This window comes from Dunckerocampus dactyliophorus, chromosome 5 (genome assembly GCF_027744805.1).
Source record: "Dunckerocampus dactyliophorus isolate RoL2022-P2 chromosome 5, RoL_Ddac_1.1, whole genome shotgun sequence".
Classification (NCBI taxonomy): domain Eukaryota; kingdom Metazoa; phylum Chordata; class Actinopteri; order Syngnathiformes; family Syngnathidae; genus Dunckerocampus; species Dunckerocampus dactyliophorus.
In genome coordinates, this window is record NC_072823.1 from 26,564,591 (window position 1) to 26,585,336 (window position 20,746).

At 40.1% G+C, this 20,746-nt stretch overlaps 1 long non-coding RNA gene across 1 annotated transcript; it reads left to right on the forward strand.

Moving 5' to 3' along the window:
• The first annotated feature begins 822 nt into the window (after positions 1–822).
• On the forward strand, positions 823–19,019 carry LOC129180883 (uncharacterized). The gene is made up of 3 exons (XR_008570312.1): positions 823–1,671; positions 13,638–13,720; positions 17,868–19,019. It is a non-coding gene; the product is annotated as an uncharacterized LOC129180883 (long non-coding RNA).
• The last annotated feature ends 1,727 nt before the right edge of the window (positions 19,020–20,746 follow it).

Consider the following 20,746-nt stretch of genomic DNA (forward strand, 5'->3'; position numbering starts at 1 on the left):
GGTGAACGACGAAGAAAAACTTGTTAGTAAGTACGTGATGAGACGTGTGCAGACACACATCGAAGGTGCCCACGAATAATCTATATTTCCTTGTTTTGCAGGTAAAACGACTTGTAAACCATATATAAGTAATAGACAGCAGTTGTAACAGTTAATTAGCGCTTTAGAGTGTAACAGGTGTCAAGCTAAAGAGTGAATATGCACGTTAATGAGCTCGTTAGAGTGACGTTCCTCTTGTGTACTGAAAATGGCGGACTCGTCGTCCTTGGCAATGTGTGAATGACCAAATTCTACGTGTATATTGTTAAGGGACGCACATGAGTCAGGTGAATACATGTACAGCCAAAACGTTTGTCAAACAGAGTGAACATGTATTGTCATGTGATGCTTGTGTTCCTGTAAATACTAAGCTAAGTATAAGGCAAAGCTAGGCTAAGAGCACATGTGCTGTGCTATTGCTAACCCATTCAGGAAGCTGTGATGGAGAAAGGATGATCCACATGTGAATGTGAAGCGAAAGCTACACTATGTAATTTCTGTGTGGTCATCGAAAGTGTAAAATACTTGGTGTTTGTTTCATTCAGAGTGATTACAATGAGAATACAGTAAAGGGGTATATTGTTGGACATAAATTTAGTTTAATAAATACAATTCATGAGAGTAATGGAAAAGAGGATAAAACAGTGATTGGAAACAATGGTTAAAACACTGTAACATTGTATTTTGAGTTGATTAAGGTATGTGCTCATACCGTAACACGTGTGTTGTGTTTTGGTTATTGTAATACTAGAAGAAAAACTTGTTAGTCAGTACGTGATGAGACGTGTGCAGACACACATCGAAGGTGCCCACGAATAATCTATATTTCCTTGTTTTGCAGCTTTTGCAAAAATAAATATGTTGCACGGGAGATGAGTTGGCCCATCATTCTCTGCAGTGTTACATTAGCAACACTGCAGGAGCTGATGCCGCTACTCCAATGGACACATCAAAACCAGGCAAAGCAAATACTAACACACAGGGCACCAGAAGACCGATAAACACCACGCCGACAAAACTGCCACCCGCTAAGAAAATGGCAACCGAAACCAGACCCGAGTTTTCCTTGGCTGACGTCCTGGCAGCTATTCGCAACCTGGCAGACAAAGTAGATGGCTTTGGAAAACAACTTAAAGAGAACTCTGAGTTGCTTAACAGCATTGTGCAACGTGTAGACCAAAACTGTCTGTGGAAATCACAGAAAGCAAATCCAAAATAGACATTTTGGAGAAAGAGCACTCCGACCTGAAAAAAGAGAAAGCAACACTGTGTCAAAAGGTGCTTGAGATGGAACGTTATAAACGCCGTTGGAACCTGCGACTCTCAGGGCTCAAAGAACAAGAGGGAGAAAACATCAGAGGGAAAACTGAAGAGCTCCTGCTGAATATTTTTCCACAGTAGGCGGACAACATCAGCAACGTGATCGACTCGGCGCACCGTGTAGGCAAGAAAGAAAACGGACGGAGTCGGCAGGTCGTCATGCAGTTTGTGAGGAGACTTCACCGGGATGCGGTCTGGAAGACTCTCAGATCTGCCAGGAGCGAGGGGTCTATTTCGCCCAAGACTTCACCAGGGAGGACAAACTGGCTAGAGAACAACGATGGCCACAAATAAAGCACGCTGGAGCCTAGGGTAAGATGGCCTTTTACAAAGGCCACATAGCAATTATTGATGGGCGTGTAGTCACTGCACCAAATGGAGTTTGATCATAGAGCAAGTTGATACTTTACAAGCTATAAGTTACTTATAATAATACAAAATAGTTTTGTTTTCTACTTGTTCAAATTGAATCAAAATTGTCATACTCTCCCAATTTCCTCTTTGGGAATGTCTTTTAATTATGGAGTGTCTAAGTTCTAAGATGAGATATTCACTCCTCTGAATACAGAATTATTTGAGGACATTGTCTGCACTGTTTTTAAGGACCCACCTAAAGTTTAAGTTCAGCTTCAAAAGCAAGCTTTTTGTTCTTTAAGGTTTTACACCTTATTTTTGTCTTTGTTTGAGTGAATATGAGTGTGAATGAAAATGTCTTTTCAGTGTAATCTAAAACTGCTGACAGTTAACACTAGAGGTCTAAGAGATAGTATGAAGAGAAAGGCTCCAAATGTATACTACTTCAGGAAACCCATTCAAATGAATCTGATGAAAAGTTTTGGACAAATCAATGGAGAGACAAAATTAGTTTTTCACATGATACATCAATATCAGCAGGTGTTGCAATTTAACACAATAATGCCCGCAACTCTAACTGATCACTGTTGCCTTGAGTTACTTGTTGCACCCGCAATACTGTCCCGCGGGAGAAAAGTGTACTGGAAATTTAATTCTAGTTTATTAAAATATGATGACTTTTGTAATGGTATAGAAGATCTTATTAAAGAAGTTTTACATGATGAATCCCTTTTATCATACACTCAGAAATGGGAATTCCTAAAATATAAAATCCGCCAATACTCAATAATTTTTCCGCAAACAAATTAAAAATCAAAATAATATAGAAGAGGAAAGTATTATAAACGATATACTCTCAATTAATACTCACTCACTATTGTCAGAGAATGATCATATAAGGCTTTTACAACTACAAACAAAACTAGACCAAATCTATGAACGGAAGGCTCGAGGGGCATACGTCAGATATACTACAGTATATCAAAAAACCTGAAATTATTAAAGAATATAAAGAAGGTGGCGTACAAGGAATCGATTTTGAATGTCTAAATGCTGTCGTAAAAATAAAATGGTTAAAATCTTTTGTGTTAGATAGAAATAGTATTTGCTTTTGCCTCTCCAGAGGTTTATTTGAAAAAATTGGAGGCAAAGAGTTTGTCCTTAAATGTGACTATAATATAGAAAAACTATCCATAAAGTTGTCGTCCTTTCACAAGCAGGTTCTGTTATACTGGAAACTTCTGTACAATCAAACTTGGCATCTGTCAGTCTCGAAAGGTTATGGGTCTGCGCCTTGAGCTGGGAGAGTGGGATTCCGACAACTTTGTTTGTGGCTGTATAGCCCGATACGCGAGTGGCACTCACGGTTGCAGCGGTTGCAGACGTAGGTGCTTGGTTTTGGTGTCTTTTCCAATACATTTTTTCGAGCCAGTTGTTTTTCGTCGGCTGACTGAGTCCATTTTTCAGCTCATGACTCCAGCGGATTCGGTCGTCTGCAGTTTCCTTGCAGTTGTTCACGTCCAAACCCAGAGCTTTCATGTCTCCTTTGCACAGATCTTTGAAGCGGAGATGGGGCCGGTCTTGAGCTCGTTTTCCGGATGCAAGCTCTCCGTATAGTATATCTTTCGGTATTCTTCCATCCCACCCAGCGGAGATGGCGCTCACGGAGCAGGGTGAATAGGATAGATAAATTTGCACGGGAGAGTACCTTGTTGTTGGTGATACAGTCGCTCCATTTGATGAAAGGCGTTGAGCCGTTGCTCTTGCGAGGCGTATAAACACCACGTCTCACTGCCGTATAGCAAGGTAGTGAGGATGCATGCCTTGTATACAGCGATCTTCGTGTGTCTTGATAGCTTTCGCCACAACAAACACCAATCTGGAATAATAGATAAGTTCTGTGTAGTAGAAAATCTCTCTTTTTGCAACACTGGATAGATAAAGGTATTTGGTCAATATCTCATCTTATGGATAACCAGGGCACCTGGTTATCAGATGAAAACTTCTGTTCAGTTCATAGTATTAATTGTAAGAAATCTGAATTTAATAAAGTGCTCAAAGCAGTTCCTACACCAGTCAAACAACTTGTACAAAACATTGATTTGGAGAGTCTGCCCTCTCCTAATATACCAATACACTACATCAATGAGCAAGACTTTCTTAACAAAGCGATAACAAACCAAATCCTACGTAATCATTTGAATAACACTCTATGTCCAATATGTTCAAATAGAAACTCCATTATGCAGAAGTTCTCTGATGTAGAGGTTAAAAAAAATGGAGGACCCAATATTTATCATTCCCTGTAAGTCCCAAAGTGAAAGAAGTACATTTTAAGACCATAAATGAGATTTATCCATCTAGTTAAATGCTAAGAGTAAGATTTAATATTGATCATAACAACTGTATTTTCTGTGACTCGGAGATTGAAACCACAGACCATCTTTTTCTCTTTTTGGGAGGACTTTGAGGACTGGCTTTCTTCTAAAACCCAGCTACAGGACACCCTCACGATGGACAACATATTATTTGGCATGAAGCTGAAGGAATCGCAAGCGGACTATGTTATAAATAACATATAATAATTACTCTCAAAATATTTCATTCATTGCTCAAAATGGAAAAAAAGTGAAGCTTCTTTTCTTTTCAAAAAACATCTGGTAGGAAGTTCAACACTTCCTAGTTCTCTTGTTCTATGGACTGATTTCCTAAGAGCTTGCGCTAACTCAGCATGCAGAACATCACTGCCCTCTATGACCCACAGTCTAAGCAGAAGCTCAGAACTATACAGTACACCCAGCGACCAGTGAAGAACACTACACATCATGTTTTTAAATATGTCTTCTAAATGTCTTATAGTTGCATTTTTGTTTATTTAGCACTTTTGAAAATGGTTTATTTAAGCCCAAAATATGTCAAATGTGCTAAATAATTTTCTTTTTTTAAAACTAATAATAGGCCATATTCAAACACAAAACAGAGATGCTCCAGGTTTTTATGGTGCCGATATAGATACCGATCATCCATGAGTGAAATTGGCCCATACCGATCACATAGATTAAGTGTACATTTTAAAATTTACCTTCGTACATTTTAAAATTTACTATGTGAGAGCTTTTTTACAAAATGAAAATGGCCAAGAGCTACTCATTTTTGTAACATTTATTTTCATAGTTTATTTCAACCCAAACAAACATTAACAATATTCTGGTATCCACAGCTCACGTTTTGTATTTCTTGTGTTCTCACATTATTAACTCAAAACCTGAATGAAAAGCAGGCTTGCAGGCGCCTCATGTTGTCATGGGGAGGCTCACTTTGTGACCCCTGGGATAGATGATATGAAAGTGGAACCATCAAATTTAGACAAAAACATACTTGACTTACTTTTTCAAAATCACTGGTGAAACTTAGGGGATCAACGCCTTTTTAAAGGAGACTTTGGATGGCAGATCAGCTTGCTGGCGCTCCAGCAGGAACCCCTGGCAGTCGGCAGACCAGGTTTCCTCCACCGCCAACGATGGCTGGCCATTCAGTCCGACAAATCCAACCACTTTTTGCTTTTTCCTCCGACTGCCACGCACACATTCGTGCGTGTCCTGCGTTTTGGCTAATTAGCTGCTGCCCAATCGATGATCACATCGCGAGTCGTGAAAACTCACCACCACAGAGCAGCCCAGCAGGGGTCATGGGGGGCAAGGATGTCCAATTCCAACCAATATTATCATATCATATATCATATTATCATATGAATTAGATATCCATTCATATTCGTATTGTTTTTTCTCCCGAAGATGATAGTGGCGCATGAGTGATGACGTTCTCCACACTGGACAATATCAGTACATCAAATATCGGTAAGGAAGCCAATATCGAGTGTTTCTACTTGTTAACTATTATTCCGGTTTTATTTAAATTGCAAATTTTCACATTTCATTTGACAAAATAATTAGTTGTTTACACAAAAGCTAAGCAGTTTTATTTTACTCATTACCCAAAATGAACTGAACTGTGAGGTACGTACCAAACTGTGATTGTGGCGTATCATCACATCCCTAGTAACTGATGTTTAAACGTGTCATCCGTGAAGAAATGGACAAACTGGTCAAGCAAACCATAAGCAAGTCCTTCCAGCACCTCGAAGAACCTTTGCCTCCATCCCTCCATCCTCTGAGCTGTCAGCCTCAGCATCAATGACAAGCTGCCAAGCAGGGCAGGGGCTGTTGTGATGCAGGAAACTAAAGCCGTGTAACTACAAGAGGCACCCAAGAGTGTCACATCTGCTAATTACAGCAACGGCACCTTCCAGAAAGGCTACACACACTCTCACACTCTGACAAGACGGCACACCTCCAAAGTGTAATCAACACTCAAGCCGCCTCCCCGTGTCCTCTGACAGTGTCAATCAAAAAGTGAGCGTGATTATCTTTGCAAATGTAATCTTGTCCATCAAATCACATGGCGTTTGACCTGTGCGCTCTCCAGACCTCACGAGGGGTTTTATGCAGCTGTTTGGGATTTTTAATGCACGTTTAAAATTCCAGCCTTCATCGGCAGATCCTCCAGCGAGAGCAGAGGCGTCAACAAGATTCATGACCCCGCCTGATCCCGCATCCATCATCCATCTGGCGGAATACCACCGCAACCAAAATGCAGCCCAGCGCTGGCATGGATCGTTTTTGGAGAGCTTTGTCATTGTCATATTTTAGCTATCCGTGGAGGTGCAATGACTGACAATGATGATGCAGGAGCAGATGCTAGTTGTGTGTCTTTGGGTTTTAAGCTGAAGTAAGAAAACCCCCCAGCAATTTTACCCTTCAAATGCATTTAAATCAGTAGAGCTCTTGCTGTGAGGCAGGACAACGATCTCTTTCAGTATACTCGGTCGAGAATTAGGATTTACTGTAACTGTGTGCTGACAAGAAATACCCATCATGCAAAACGTGCGTCAGATCTTACTCAAAACCGACAGACATCTTGCTCTGACAACAATATTTAAATATGTGCGGTATGCATCAAAGTTGCTGATACTTTCTGCATAGATTTCCAATCCATGAGTGTATGTTTTAATGTTGTCGGCAAACATAGCTAGAAGAATATAAGCAAACACAGCCGGAAGAATATCAGCAAACTTGGAACCCAATATCAGCTAAGCTGGCTACATAGCCAAGAGAATATCACTTACTGTAGTTGACATTGTCCTAGCAACGTTTGCTGATATTGTTTTCGCTAAGTTTGCTGATATTCTTCTTTCTACGGTTGCAAACAAAAAGCTGACAACATTAAAGCACAGATGTGGCTCACTCCGGTGGCATCACCTTGTTTGTTCCGAAAAGTGAACTATGATCAGAACCCGATAATGACACCATCCCAAAAAGAAACTAATACCTAGGTACCTACTTCTTTTCAACATCAGGTAGCTTATCTCAAATGCCCTATATCACAAAACACTCAAAATCAGCAGGATTTTTGCACTTGTATAGAACAATAACGAGTTAGCATTTCAAGATGAACAAGGCGCTGACAAGAAATATATGACCAACAAGAAAGTTGAGTATCTCACATTAGATACCATAAAAGTAACATAGTTTTTATCACAATAATCTGTTCATGAGAGTAGCACTCAAAATCAAACATGTTCTCGCTATGAGCAAGACAAAAACATACTTTAAACTAATCCTTGACCTCTGATATCTCTTACATCCACCATTGGCCAGCCATCAAAACTAATTGGGTTCTTGCTATGAGTGCTCCAAATCAGCAGGATGTTACTTTCATGGAACAATAACATGTTCGCATTTGACGACCAAAACATACTTAAATTTAATCTTTGACCTCAGATACCTCAAATATCCATCATTGGACAGCCCTCAAAATCAATCAGGTTCTTGCTATGAGTGCTCCAAATTAATAGGTCATGGAACATTAACATATTAGCATTTAGAGGCGAAAAAATATTTTAATCTCATCTTGAAGCCATAGTACCTCAGACATCCATCTTTGCCCTCAACATCAACTGTGTTCTTGCTCTGAACTCAAAATCAATAGGGATGACACCACTCACATGGAGCAATAATGTTCCCAACTCTCATAGTTGGCTTCAGACATCCACCATAGACTGGCCCTAAAAAAAATCAAATGGATTCTCGCACTAAGCGCATAAAATCAATAGGTCTTGTGGTACTCACATGGAACAATGACACGATGGCATTTCCAGAGAAAAACATACTTTAACCTCATCTTTGATGTCCGATATCTCAAATGTCCATCATCGGAGAACCCTCAACATAGACTCGGTTCTTGCTTTTCAATCTCAAAATCAATAGAAGCCATGCCACTCATGAATGTGTCAGCATCTGAAGACAAAAACATCCTTTAATCACCTCAGACATCCATCACTGAAAAGCTCTTAAAATTCACTGGGTTCTCGCTTTTCAATCTCGCATCCATCACTGGACAGCCCTCAAAATCAATCAGGTTTTTGCTATGAGTGCTTAAAATCAATAGGGGTCCATGCTACCTTCATGCAACATTAATGTTAGCATTTGTAGACCAAAACATACTTTAAACTCATCTTCCGTGTGATAGCTTTGAAGATCTTGTTGCCATCATCCTGTTAAGATCAAAAGGGTTCTTGCCATGCTTTACAACAACAGTGTGAAGAAGATCAGTAGAAACTCGTGCCTGGCAGAGCACTGTATCTGAATTTTGACTCTAGCTACTCCAGCCTTGGTGAGTTGGCTATCATTCCAAATCAATAGTGTTCTGTCTTGTGGATGTATACAGACAGAGTGTGACTAGTAGGAACCTTGACAGGCCAAATTGTGATTTAAAGCAGACGGAACATTGTGGAGATGTTCTTTGCTTCACCGTCCAACAGTGCACCTCCCAGTAGAAAAAAAACCTGGCTTTTCATCTTCTCCTGCCACGGTTTCTCCTGCTGTAAACACCCAAAAGCAAACATCTCCCATCTGTTGGAGATCAGAAGGCAACTCCTCAGGTTGGAGGTTCCTTCAGTGTTAACTTGCCTTTGTCAAAAGACAGGACGTGTCTGCAGGATGCAAGACGTCAGGCGGAGTCTGGGAGTGTTTCTCCGCGGCGAGAACTGCCGTCAAAAGTGTGGAGTGTGACTCATCTCCTGAACCTGCTTTGAACTTCGCTGACAGCTCGAGTGATGCGCAAAGCTTCCCTTCCCCCGCATGGAACCTTTTGTCATGCTCCACAAAGCGCGTGGCGGCAGATCGGGAACTCGTTCGTCTGCCACGTGTCACACACACACACACGCACACACACAGAGTTGCGTCGCGTCTGGCGGATGACTCAGGTGCGAGCAGCGTTCCTCAGCTTTATCATCTCTGATGTCCACGTCTGCGGTAGCTGGGCCGTAGCGGCCCTCGCCAATAGGCTTTGATTAAGCTACGCCAGACTAAAACATTAGACCAACAAAGTGCGTCATTGGTATTCATTTTGAGATGAAAAAACAAAGATTTTGAAAGGGTGCAAACAACCACATGCGCTCACCACACACACCATCAGGTACACTTGCACTACTTCTCCAATGAGACCCAATAAAAAATGTATGGACAGTGAGTTAGCACACAGACTACTTTATTATACGGAATATTGGGCCTCATTCACGAAACGTTCTTACGCACAAATGTGTTCTTAAAGCCTTCTTACGAAGATTTTTGGCATTCACGAAACGTGTTCTTAACTCACAGTTCTTAGATGTAAGAACAAATTCTACGAACGCTCAGGAGGACTCTTACGCACAAGCAAAGCTTGCACTTTCAATGCGCAGTTGCCCTCATGATGGATTTTGCAACCTGATCCCAAAAACGGTAGTGCAAATAAAATATCCCAACAATTATTTATCATCAAAACAACGAAAATATACTCCATCGATAAATATATATTCAAATCCCAATTCATCAAAAAAAAAGTAGCTGGCTGGACGTGCGCTGCGCAGAGAGAGAATGTAAAGGGACCATTAGATTTATTTGCTGAAAGCGACGAATATTTGATGTCCCGCTTCAGGCTTCAGGCTTCCCTCTCTGTTCTTGCGGGTGTTCAGGATCATCAGAATAACATCGCAATGAAACGTGGTGTGTCTATTGCGCACAGAGCACCCCCAGATAACGACATGCGCCCCCAGCCACGTCTTGAGCCAGAGCACGGGGCTGCTGTATTAATTAGGCAGCGTCTAATCAAATGTAACCACAGAAAAAATAAATTGTCACACACAAACTATGTATTTTGACTTTATTTTTCCATCATGATTGTGTAAATATTTTCTAGAGTTTCCGAAATGGTTTGGTTTCTGATTGATGGCCCACCTCCCATTTCCTCCAGATCCCTCCGGTGCAGTCTAATCTTTTGTTTTAGTCTATTTTAAGTCAAAACACTTCTTTTTAACCTCTGCGGTGGTGCGTTTCTCCGTGGAAACGGCATTTATGTTTCCTGCAATGGTGCTCCATGCCGACTCTTTTTGGATGGCCTGATGACCGGTGGATACACGTGAAAATAAGGTGGTCTTTTGTTCGGTCACTCCTTGTAAAAGCACCTCTATTTCAGTAGAAATGAAGTTTTTCTTCTGTTTGTTGTCCAGCTGCTTCTCAGTCTTGCCCTTGCGAGTTGCCATCTCCGCCTCCAGCTGCCTGTTGCGCACGGCACATTTTTTACCTTAGGCCTTACATGCACGGGCATCGCATTGGCATTCATCAACCTAAGAACACCGGTGCGAACGATTATCCCTACTTAAGAACGTGTCGTGAATGTGGCGCAGTTTCCAACCCACGCCTTCTTAAGTACAGTTCTTAAAAAGACTTTTAAGAAGATGTTCGTGAATGAGGCCCATTGTTTGAAACTTGACAGTGACACTTGACAGTGTATGAAAACGTTTTACAACATTTTTGGTCGAAAAAATAAATCATACGTAAACCGTGGCATTTAAAAACCGGGATTGGACTTCATTAGAAACTGGATGCAATGTCCAATTTCTCACGATCCAGTGAAATGTAACAGAGTGGAACCTACATTAATCATTAATCCATTACAGATTGTCCTACTCCAACTGAAACATACGCTAACCACATAAATTTTTCCCATAAGAAATAAAGTAAATCCAATTATTATGCTGGGAAACCCAAAACACGTTTGTATAGTTCTACAATTATAGTTTTACATGCAGAAAATAATAAAAATGCATATAAATACGGTCGTCCCGGTTCCAGACCTTACCGCGATAAGTGAATGTCCGCAAAGTAGGATTGTGTTAATAAACAGAATACAGTAGACGCCCCTACAACGTAAATAATCCGTTCCGAGAGCGTTTACATTATAGGGTTTTTACGTTATACGAAGCGTAAAATACATATAAATAGTCTAATCCGTTCCAAGATCTTACCAAACTCACCCCTTTGGCCCTTCAAAATATTCAAAGTCCACCAAATATGGTGGGAAAATATAAGAAAACGTTAGCATAAACATAGTAGAGTAACATTCCAATATAAAATAAGGTAATAAGATTACTGTAAATGAATAAAACTGAAAAACAAAAACAATCTTACCGTTCACGAGATGTCTTGATCAGGAGCACACAAGTGGAGTCGAAACGCACCTCAAAGAGTCTAAGAGTCAGCTGGTCTCACAGACAAATGCACACGCACGATAATGCTGTGTGCAAAATTTTAATTTGTAACTTAACTTAATTGTTTAAGTTAGTTTAAGGGCGACTACAAAGAGGAAGGGAGGTTTAAGGGACAATCCTGTCTCTCACACAAACGCACGCACGTACCTGCTGTGTAAGTCAGCCAATGAGATGAGAGCGTAGGCGGTGCCCCGATAATCAGCCAATGAGATGAGAGCGTAGGCTGTGCCCCGAAAATCAGCCAATGAGAGCTTGAAGCGTCAGAAGGCGTCACCAATTGTACTCTTTTTTTTTTTTTTTTTTTTTTTTTAATCAACTTTATTAACCAAATGCCCCGACATGACGCTTTACGTTATATGGAATTTCTTCCGTAATACGATGCAAAAACTTTACATAAATTCTTTACGTTCAGTGGAATTTACGTAAAAGGAGGTTTATGTTATGCGATGCACTACTGTATTTTCATAGTTAGAGCATTGAAAACATCTTTATGAATTTCTAAATACAAAGTTTAACATTATTATAGCCCTTCAGACACCCCAGCCACCTTTACACTCGTATTACTCTTATTTACACCACATTGCGCAGGCTACTGGATCACTGTAAGAGAAGGCCACCGATAGCACAGCAAGCTGCCGAGCTAATTAGTTAGCTTCTCCAATTTACTTATTCTAAATTTAAGAGAGTGTTTCAAATGGAGTGGGGAAAAACAGGAAGAAGACAAAAAACTTACCACTTCCACACAGAATGGGAGGAGAACTTTTTTTCCACTCTAATTTTTGAAAAAATGTGATAGAGTGAGGGAGCGCTGTCGGAACCGCAATGTAGCGAGGGACGACTGTAAATATAAGGTAAATATAAGGTACATTTAAGGTTACTTTTTTACCTTCACCGAAGACGTGATAGTGTTTCTCACATGATCACAGCCACAAAAGAACCCACAATGGAGCCAAAGGAAGTTGCAAGTGCCAGCATTTTGATAAAGAAGATGAGGACACTATTGAATTCGAGAAATAACTCAAAACATGAAAGTGGTGTCCGTGTTGATTTCGCTCCCACATTGTGTCTTTCAATCGGTGTCAATCATGCCCTCAATGAAGGTAAAAGTAACCTTAAAAGTTCTTTTGCCCTTTCGTTCATCATTTATATGCATTCAGAATTGTTTTATACATTTAAAATTATAATTGTAAAACTATAAATACAGGTTTTGTGTTGACATTTTTGAGACTTAATTAGCAGCATAATTATGTTGGTTAGCAAATAACTACAGCATCAGTCGTTGGAGGCGTTGGAGCTGTGTTCTACTTCCTGTTTCCATGTATTACCAAGCTAACAGGTTGCTAACAAGGACGTTTAGTAATAAACATACATAAAGAACACAGTTGGACTCGTGCAGTGTATTCATAACAAATATTGTATGCTAACTAAAAAATGTAAAATGCTGGCGTAAATTTTCGACGGTAACCAAAAAATGTACTAACTGGGGCATACGCTAACCAAGGTTCCACAGTAGTTTATACATAGAGTATTATTTCATAGTAATCTATATTGTTTTCTTAATTTCATTAGTAAACAACAAACAATTAACAATAATCAATATTTTATTTACACCAAAAATATGCAAACAAAAAAGGCTTTTTTTTTTTTTTTACAATTTAATGATGAACCCATCCATCCATCCATCCATTTTCTATGCCGCTTCTCCTCACTAGGCATTATATATATATATATACTGTATATATAAAATAACAGTACAGCTTATTTTACATACATCAAATATTTTACTATTCTAATAATTTAATTATGAAACAAATAACAAATTAGTATTTAATATAATTACTTTATATTTTCTTTTTTAATGCATCTAACAAAAAAAAATTATTACACAAAAAGTTAATTAAATATAAAGCAACAAAACATTTTTTGTGTTTCTGGTAAAATGTGTAAATGTAAATGTGTAAATGTATTGCTTTTATGGGCAAATGATGAAATGCATGCTTGTCAGATTTGTCATTAATTACACTTCACAACAGTAAAAACAACTTTTGACCATTTCTCACTTCGTCTGCTCTCATTTGGAATTGATATGCACAAAAAATATTAGATGTAAAACTGTTAGACACCAACTGACACTAAGTGTAACGTTAGCTTGCAAGATTTGCAACTGTGTTTACAACTAATACATTTCAACTAGAGGCCACCATTTTGGATCCTGATCTTTGGTTTTCATCTCAACTACCACTGTGATGATAGCTTCTCGCTCCTGTGTCCTCAGGTATTTCTGGTGGTGCCCGTTACACAGAAACAAGCCATCCAACATTCAACAGCCATGATGGAACACCCGCACTGAGTCACAAGGTGAAAACAATATAGGCCAACATGATCTGATAATCCCAAAACACATTTCCAAGATAACACAGCACCATAAGCCTCGGCAAGCAACCTTTACGATGCTGAAGAGAAAATAAATAGAAGCAATATCTCTCCATCATCCTAGCAGGTTTGCTATCCAGACCGTGGAACTCCCAACAATACGGAAATATGAATTGGGGAACGGTCGGCTCAGGGACAAACTTTCAAGAAATACGACAGAAGCAACGCGGTTATGACTTGACGGTTTTAATATTTGATGGAAACACACACTTTGACACTTTTTTCTATGGTGTCACGGGCCGCCACATGAAAGAGTAATGACGCACCCGTGGCCTTGCTTTTGGCAGGGTTCAGGGGATTAGCCAGAAAGTGGCGGCGGCTGCTGCTGCTGCTGCTGCCGCTGCTGCTGCTCGAGCACTTCTAACATTATCACTGGCGATAAGGCGCCTTTTACAGCAGGTAAAGAAAACATATGACTTCAAAGCCGGCCGAGCCGCTGATCCTCCGGCCGTTAAACGTCGCCGTACTTTGTGCGCGTCAAGCTGGATGACGATAAAGTCTGCGCTTAGAGTCAGCAAACAAAGACATTTAAGGTTGTTTTGTGGGTTAGGCAGAGTTCAAGAGGCTGAGCTTGTACCTCGCTTACATTAATGCGGTGCATTACCCTGACCTGATTCAATCTCTTGCAATATAGACATGATGAAGGTGCTAACACACCTGAAGACATCACACTCCCTTCCATCCACACAAAAACTAAGGTAATATAACATGACGTTGACCTTAAAAACCTGCGTGATCAAACTATAGAACAGAATTTTGCTTTGGAAAGCAAAAACATGCACTGTTGTGCCATCCAGCAGAAATAGATTCTGGTCAAAATGCTAGTGTTAAATACTATTATTATTATTACACTTTTATATTCAGTCTACTAGCTCAGTGCACTTCCAGTCTAATAGCTTCTCATAGAAGGCCTTCTTGTCAGACACTCACATAGCACAATCAGAGTGGAACAACAATACATGTGACTGATGGAAAAATACTGGGAGACACACAATAAATGCATCGTTCTCACTCATGCACTCTTCCTCGATCTTCCTCATTAATGGTACTGTCCAGTGCTCTAACCAAATATATTGCTCTTATTTTTAAATACAATTTGAAAACCTTTTAAATTGTGTGATCATTGACTACCTGACTGGTCCAAAGAACCGGGAAGAAAGACTACGGAGAAGCAATAGCCTTTACACTAGCATACATGTAATACAGATACAATACATGTAATACTTCATAATAGTTTTATAATCATCAGACAAATGGTCAGTGACTTATGGACAATTAGTTGCTGCGACCCGCCTGTGCCCCTGCAAAAACCTTTTCATGGCAGCCATGTTTTTCAAGCAATCATGCTCAAATTTGACGCACCCGTTCTTGTCAGTCCCCTGACGGTGTATACCAAATGTTGCAGTAATTCAGCTAAACACCCTGAAGTTACAGTGAGTGTTTTTGGAGGCCGCATAGAGCTGTATGAGAGATTTCAAATCCATCCGAATTAAGGTGTGAAACTTAAAATAATAGTAGAACACTGTAGAATTGTATCCATTCGGACACTGAAGGCCAAAAGCAGCCAAGTGGAGATTGTTTGACATAACTGTCAAGTGTCCAGAGCTAAGGCATAGCAATAGGAACTCGGCTTGGACTTTGACATCAATGACTCTGGACTTGACTGGGACTTTAGTATGATGACTTTAAAATATTTGAGATTTTCAGTAAAATGTGCCCCTATCCAAAGTATCCAGTTAACATGGTTGTTATTATGTCATTTCCAGGAAGACAACCTTTTGAATCTGTTTCTTTGTTTGCATTTATTCATGTCCAGTCAGTTTAAGAGCAAACAACGACTGTGTGCATTACATTTCTGGCCACTGACTAAATCCAGAATGCTTTGTCTTGTCACACTGGTCTTATTTAATAATAATAATAAGGACTCAAGCCTATGACTTCGGCATTGACTCGACCTGTCTTGTCTTGGACTTACACGTCGTTACTTGAGAATTGACTCGAGACTTGAGGCTTACTTGAGACTTGCAAAACACTGACTTGCTCCCACCTCAGGTAACAGGTTAAGCTAATGTTAGTACAATATATGTGCTTATCTTGGTTATTTCTAGCCATGTAGGTAATGGAATTAGTACTGCAACTACTAGTACCTGGTAATACTGGAAAAGCAGCCAATAGTGAGCAGAGCAGGTACCACACAGTGGAAAAAAAAATAATTTAAATGCTCAATGAGTAAAATAATGGACTGTAAGTACCAGCGTTAATGGTGCAATGTTTTTTTTGGGGAGCAAATAGATCCGCTTATATTACTTTTTAGCTCATGGTTGAACTCGTTTTTAGACTTGTCCTCAAAATGGCCCCCAAAGATGACAGCTTTGCTATAATAAGAGGCCATTTTTTAAAGAGGGACACCCAGGAGTCCATGCTTAGTTGGGAATAACCTGCAAATGCACTTAGAGGGAGTTTGGAAAACAAAAATATAAACATAGGATCATGTTTTAATGTTTACACTGTATATTAAAGTGGTAATCCACATTTTTGCAGTTAGTTAAAAAAGCAACAAGCAGCACAAAGTTAGCAAAGTCAAATTAAGTGCACATTAACAGCATTTGTAGTGGTCTTTCCTCTTGTACATATCGTGAAGAGTAATTAATTATATGATTAATGGAGTTCTAATTAGTTCAGTTGAACAGTTTTCTGTCGTTTCACTTTGAATACATTATATTGACTTTGATCTGTAAGTCCTCCTTAGAAAAATAATATATTGAATTAATGGCATGTATATCTTACCATCGAGCCTTGTGTCATTTTGCACATAAAAAGACTTTTCTAGTCCTTTGTGTCAGCTACAATATAATAAATGTAATATGACTAGCATTGAAATTAGACGCCTCATTAAATGAAGTCCACTTGCTTTGAGTGATTAATAGAGTCATTCTTTTGAAGACAATCTGTAACATATATCTGTCTGTCACTTTTTCCGAAGGATTCGATTATTACATATAACAGGAGCTTTATTAAGCAACGACCATCCCATCCATCCATCCACATGGGTCCGTCAAAAGGGTCACGGGTGAGAAAAAAAACATCCCATTCAATAACACGAGAGAACCTCAGTTCCAAAAGGTCAGACGAAAACCAACGCATACGAAAACTGTGGCGTTCAAAACTGGGTGTTTGAGTATAATATCAATCGATTGGACTTATATAGCACCTTTTGAGACACCGAAAGTTCTTTACCCTGAGAACCCATTATTCGTTCATTCCAGTCACACACTGGTGGTGGTATACTACATCTGTACCCACAGCTGCCCTAGGGTAAACTGACTGAATTGTGGCTGCCAATTTGCGCCAACAGCCCCTCCTACCACTGCCAATCATTAATTCGCATTTATGCAGCAGTGTGGGCGGCACTGGAGGCTTGGTGGGTGAAGTGTCTTGCCCAATGACACAACATCAGTGACTGGGAAGCTGGGTTTGCACCGCAAAACCTTCGGTTTCTGCACAACCTGCTCTACGTCATACATACATTTAGCACCAGTACACTGTGATAAACTGCAATTATAGCAACAAATGGGATAGATACATGAATAATGAATGCATATAATCATGATGGCAAAGCAAATTACGTGAATAATTAATGCATGTTATCGTTACAGACAGCGCAAACTATGCTCAAACAAATAAAACGAGCCAGAATGATTATTTTTTTGGTTGTTCCTTACAGACCTTATGAATGAACCTTTACTTGTTACACGACTGAAGCTATGACTGAAATCTCCAGTGAAATTAAAAATACTTCTGCCACAAGCCCACTAGAACGCAACATCAAACTGATGGCAACAGTGTGAGGAAACAATATTTTGCTGACAATAAAAGCCATATCAGGATAGAAACACAGGATTTGACACACTGCATTGGATGTTCTGCATTGTCTCAGGCTGGTTGGTTAGTTGGATGCTACATGTCCATTCATCCATCTTCTTCTGACTCGCCAGGGTTGGTTTGCGGGGGCAGCAGCCTAAGCCGAAACAGAAAAGCCCTGACTTCCCTCTCTTTGTCCCGCTCCTCTCAGAGGATCCCCAGGCGTTCTCAAGCCAGTTTGGAAACATAGTCTCTCCAATGTGTCCTGGGTCTTCCTCGAGGCCTCCTGCCGGTTGGACGCTACCTGAACGCCTCCCCAGGGAGGTATCCTAACCAGATGCCCAAACCACCTCATCTGTCTTCTGTCAATGCAGAGGAGCCCAGCCACCCTATGGAGGAAACTAATTTCGGCCACTTGCACCCACGATCTTGTCCTTTTGGCTACTACCCAAAGGCCATGACCATAGGTGAGGGTAGGAACACAGATCAACCGGAAAATTGAGCGCTTTCCCTTTTGGCTGAGCACCCTCCATTGGGCTCACCACTCTCTGGAGGGGTCAAAGGGGTCGTTGCAGTATGGGATGTGTGGCAGCCGAAAGCAGGGACACTACACGTATTGACCATATATTGCAAGAGGATCTTCTCAGCTTTCAGATGATTTCCGACACTCATTTGAGTTTGCTAAATGAATGTGCCTTACAGGACAACACCATAGTGTTGCATAAACTTAGTATCATGAGATTGGGTGTTGGGTGTGCGATCCAAGAGGGCTGAATTAACAAGCAATGCTATCAATGTATCAAAAGGTAAAATTCAACAATTTCTTACCCGCAATAAATATTGTACGATAACCGATTTTGGCGACCATTTTCACCAAAAACCAAATCATAAGAAAACCGTGGCGTCAAAAAACCAAGGTCTGACTGTATTATGTTGTTTGTAGTTGTGTCAGTTGAACCACGCTGGACATTTTGGCCGACTATTTTAATATAAACTGAAAAAAACAGACAAAACAGTAGCTTGTCCACATGCGTGAGTTGTTCTTCAAGTTTTCCACCTAAGAAGTACTTGTAATTATGCAAAGAGTGGGGGGCATGAGTGCAGGCAGCCTCTAGTAAGGAAGATGCTTTGTACACTAATTTACTTGGACGTTCCCTTCCCATTTAGTCAGAAGTCCGCTGAGTATTTACAAAGCATAAATGTCATCTGACAGTATAAATATGTATGACTCGCTGTGTCTTTGATAAATGATGATAGGACACGCAACACCACTGCACAGCCACTTGTACCTTTTTTTTTAAGCCAATTAAGTTTCACCTAAAATGACTCAAGATCCTTTGATGTAATGTGAAGAAAGCGCATTAATGACATGCTGTGCATTGGGTTGGAAGTGGGGGGCAAAACACCTGAGGGGGTTTTTGGGGCCTCGGGGCGGAGTCACACTTGAGCATCACTCAGCAACACCAGTCAGATACAATTACTGCGAGCCACACGGCACTCGAAAGACATCTGGCCCAAGTCAACTCATTATGGGATGGAGGCTGATAGGGATCATGGTGGTAAATAAAGTAGAAACTAGTGCAGGCCTCCGCCAAGACTGAACGTAAAGATCACAGAGTGCCATTTATGCATTGGACAAGGTAATGGACAATGGATTCTCAGGTAGTGGGTAATGTTACATTATGACAAAAATAGAAAAGGTCATCGAATACTTGCAAAGCGCCATATTTGTGTTTGTTCATCGATCCGTACCATGTTTGTTTCTGTGTCTGGGGAGACAGCTCTATTGAAACACACACGGCAAAAAGAGGAAATAATTTCTTTGTTCGTTTCTTAGGTAGTTCGTTCCTGCTTAGCTTAGCTAGCTACTTCCTGGTTCGCGTTTTTTACTCGAACATTTACATTTCGGAGTGGTTGTGACTGAATTCTATCATAACTCAAACTGTGAAAATGACAAACTAAACTGCTTTCATCTGCATTTTTAGTGACACTAAAATTGGGTATTTCTTCGTACGTATTTGTGCTAATCCTCAAAAAAATGGGGAAAAAATAAATCACAGCACAACATATTTGTATTTGTCCGCCTGTTTATTTTAGCTAGCAGGCTACTTCCTGGTTTATAGATAATGAGGTCATGGACAAACAGAACTGTGCCATGTTTGATTCTGGGGGAAAAGCTAGTTCCATTGTGCCACAAGCAAAAAAGAACTCCTATAACAATACTGAAAAAATTAGGAAGGGTCATATTTGTGTTTGCTCATCCATTCATTTTTAGCTAGCAGGCTACTTCTTGGCTCATGGAGGATTAGGTAATGGACAAAAGTTTTGGATTTTTGCCGGAGAGGCTAGCTCCAGTGTGACTCAAAGAGCAAAAAGAGAACTTTTCTAACAATAGTTAAAAAATCAGGCACGGTCTTATTTGTACGTATTTATTTGCCTATCCATTTGTCAGGTAGCAGCCTACTTGTTGGTTCATGGCGGATGAAGTAATGGACAAACAGGACAGTACCATGTTTGATTCTATGCGGGGAGACTAGTTCCATTGTGACTCCAACAGCAAAAAGAAACTGCTCTAACAATATAAAAAATAAAAACTAGAAGAGTCATTTTTTGTGTGTTTGTCTGTCTGTACACAAGTTAGCAGGCTAATTCCTGGTTCATGGAGGATGATGTAATGGACCAACGTGACGGATTATGCACCATTGTGATTCAAAGGAAAGCAAAAACATTTATGTAACAAAAGTGAAAAAGTTTGTTTGTCCATTTGTTAGCTAGCAGGCTACTTCCGGTTTCACAAAGAAAGATAGGTAATAGACAAACAGGACCGCACCATGTCCAAAGATGGGGCTGATCCATTGTGATTCAAGCGGCAAACACAGAAACATTTCTGTAACCAAAGTGAAAAAAAAACATGTTTGTCTGTTTGTTAGCTAGCAGGCTATTTCCTGGTTCACGGAGAATGTACAAAAAAATACATATATTTAAAGTGTTTGTCACCTTTATCCTTTTGCAAACTTGTATTTTTACAGCCGACTAAATATTGTGGTTGCACATTGCTTGGTTACACAAACAAATGAGACTCACAAGAAG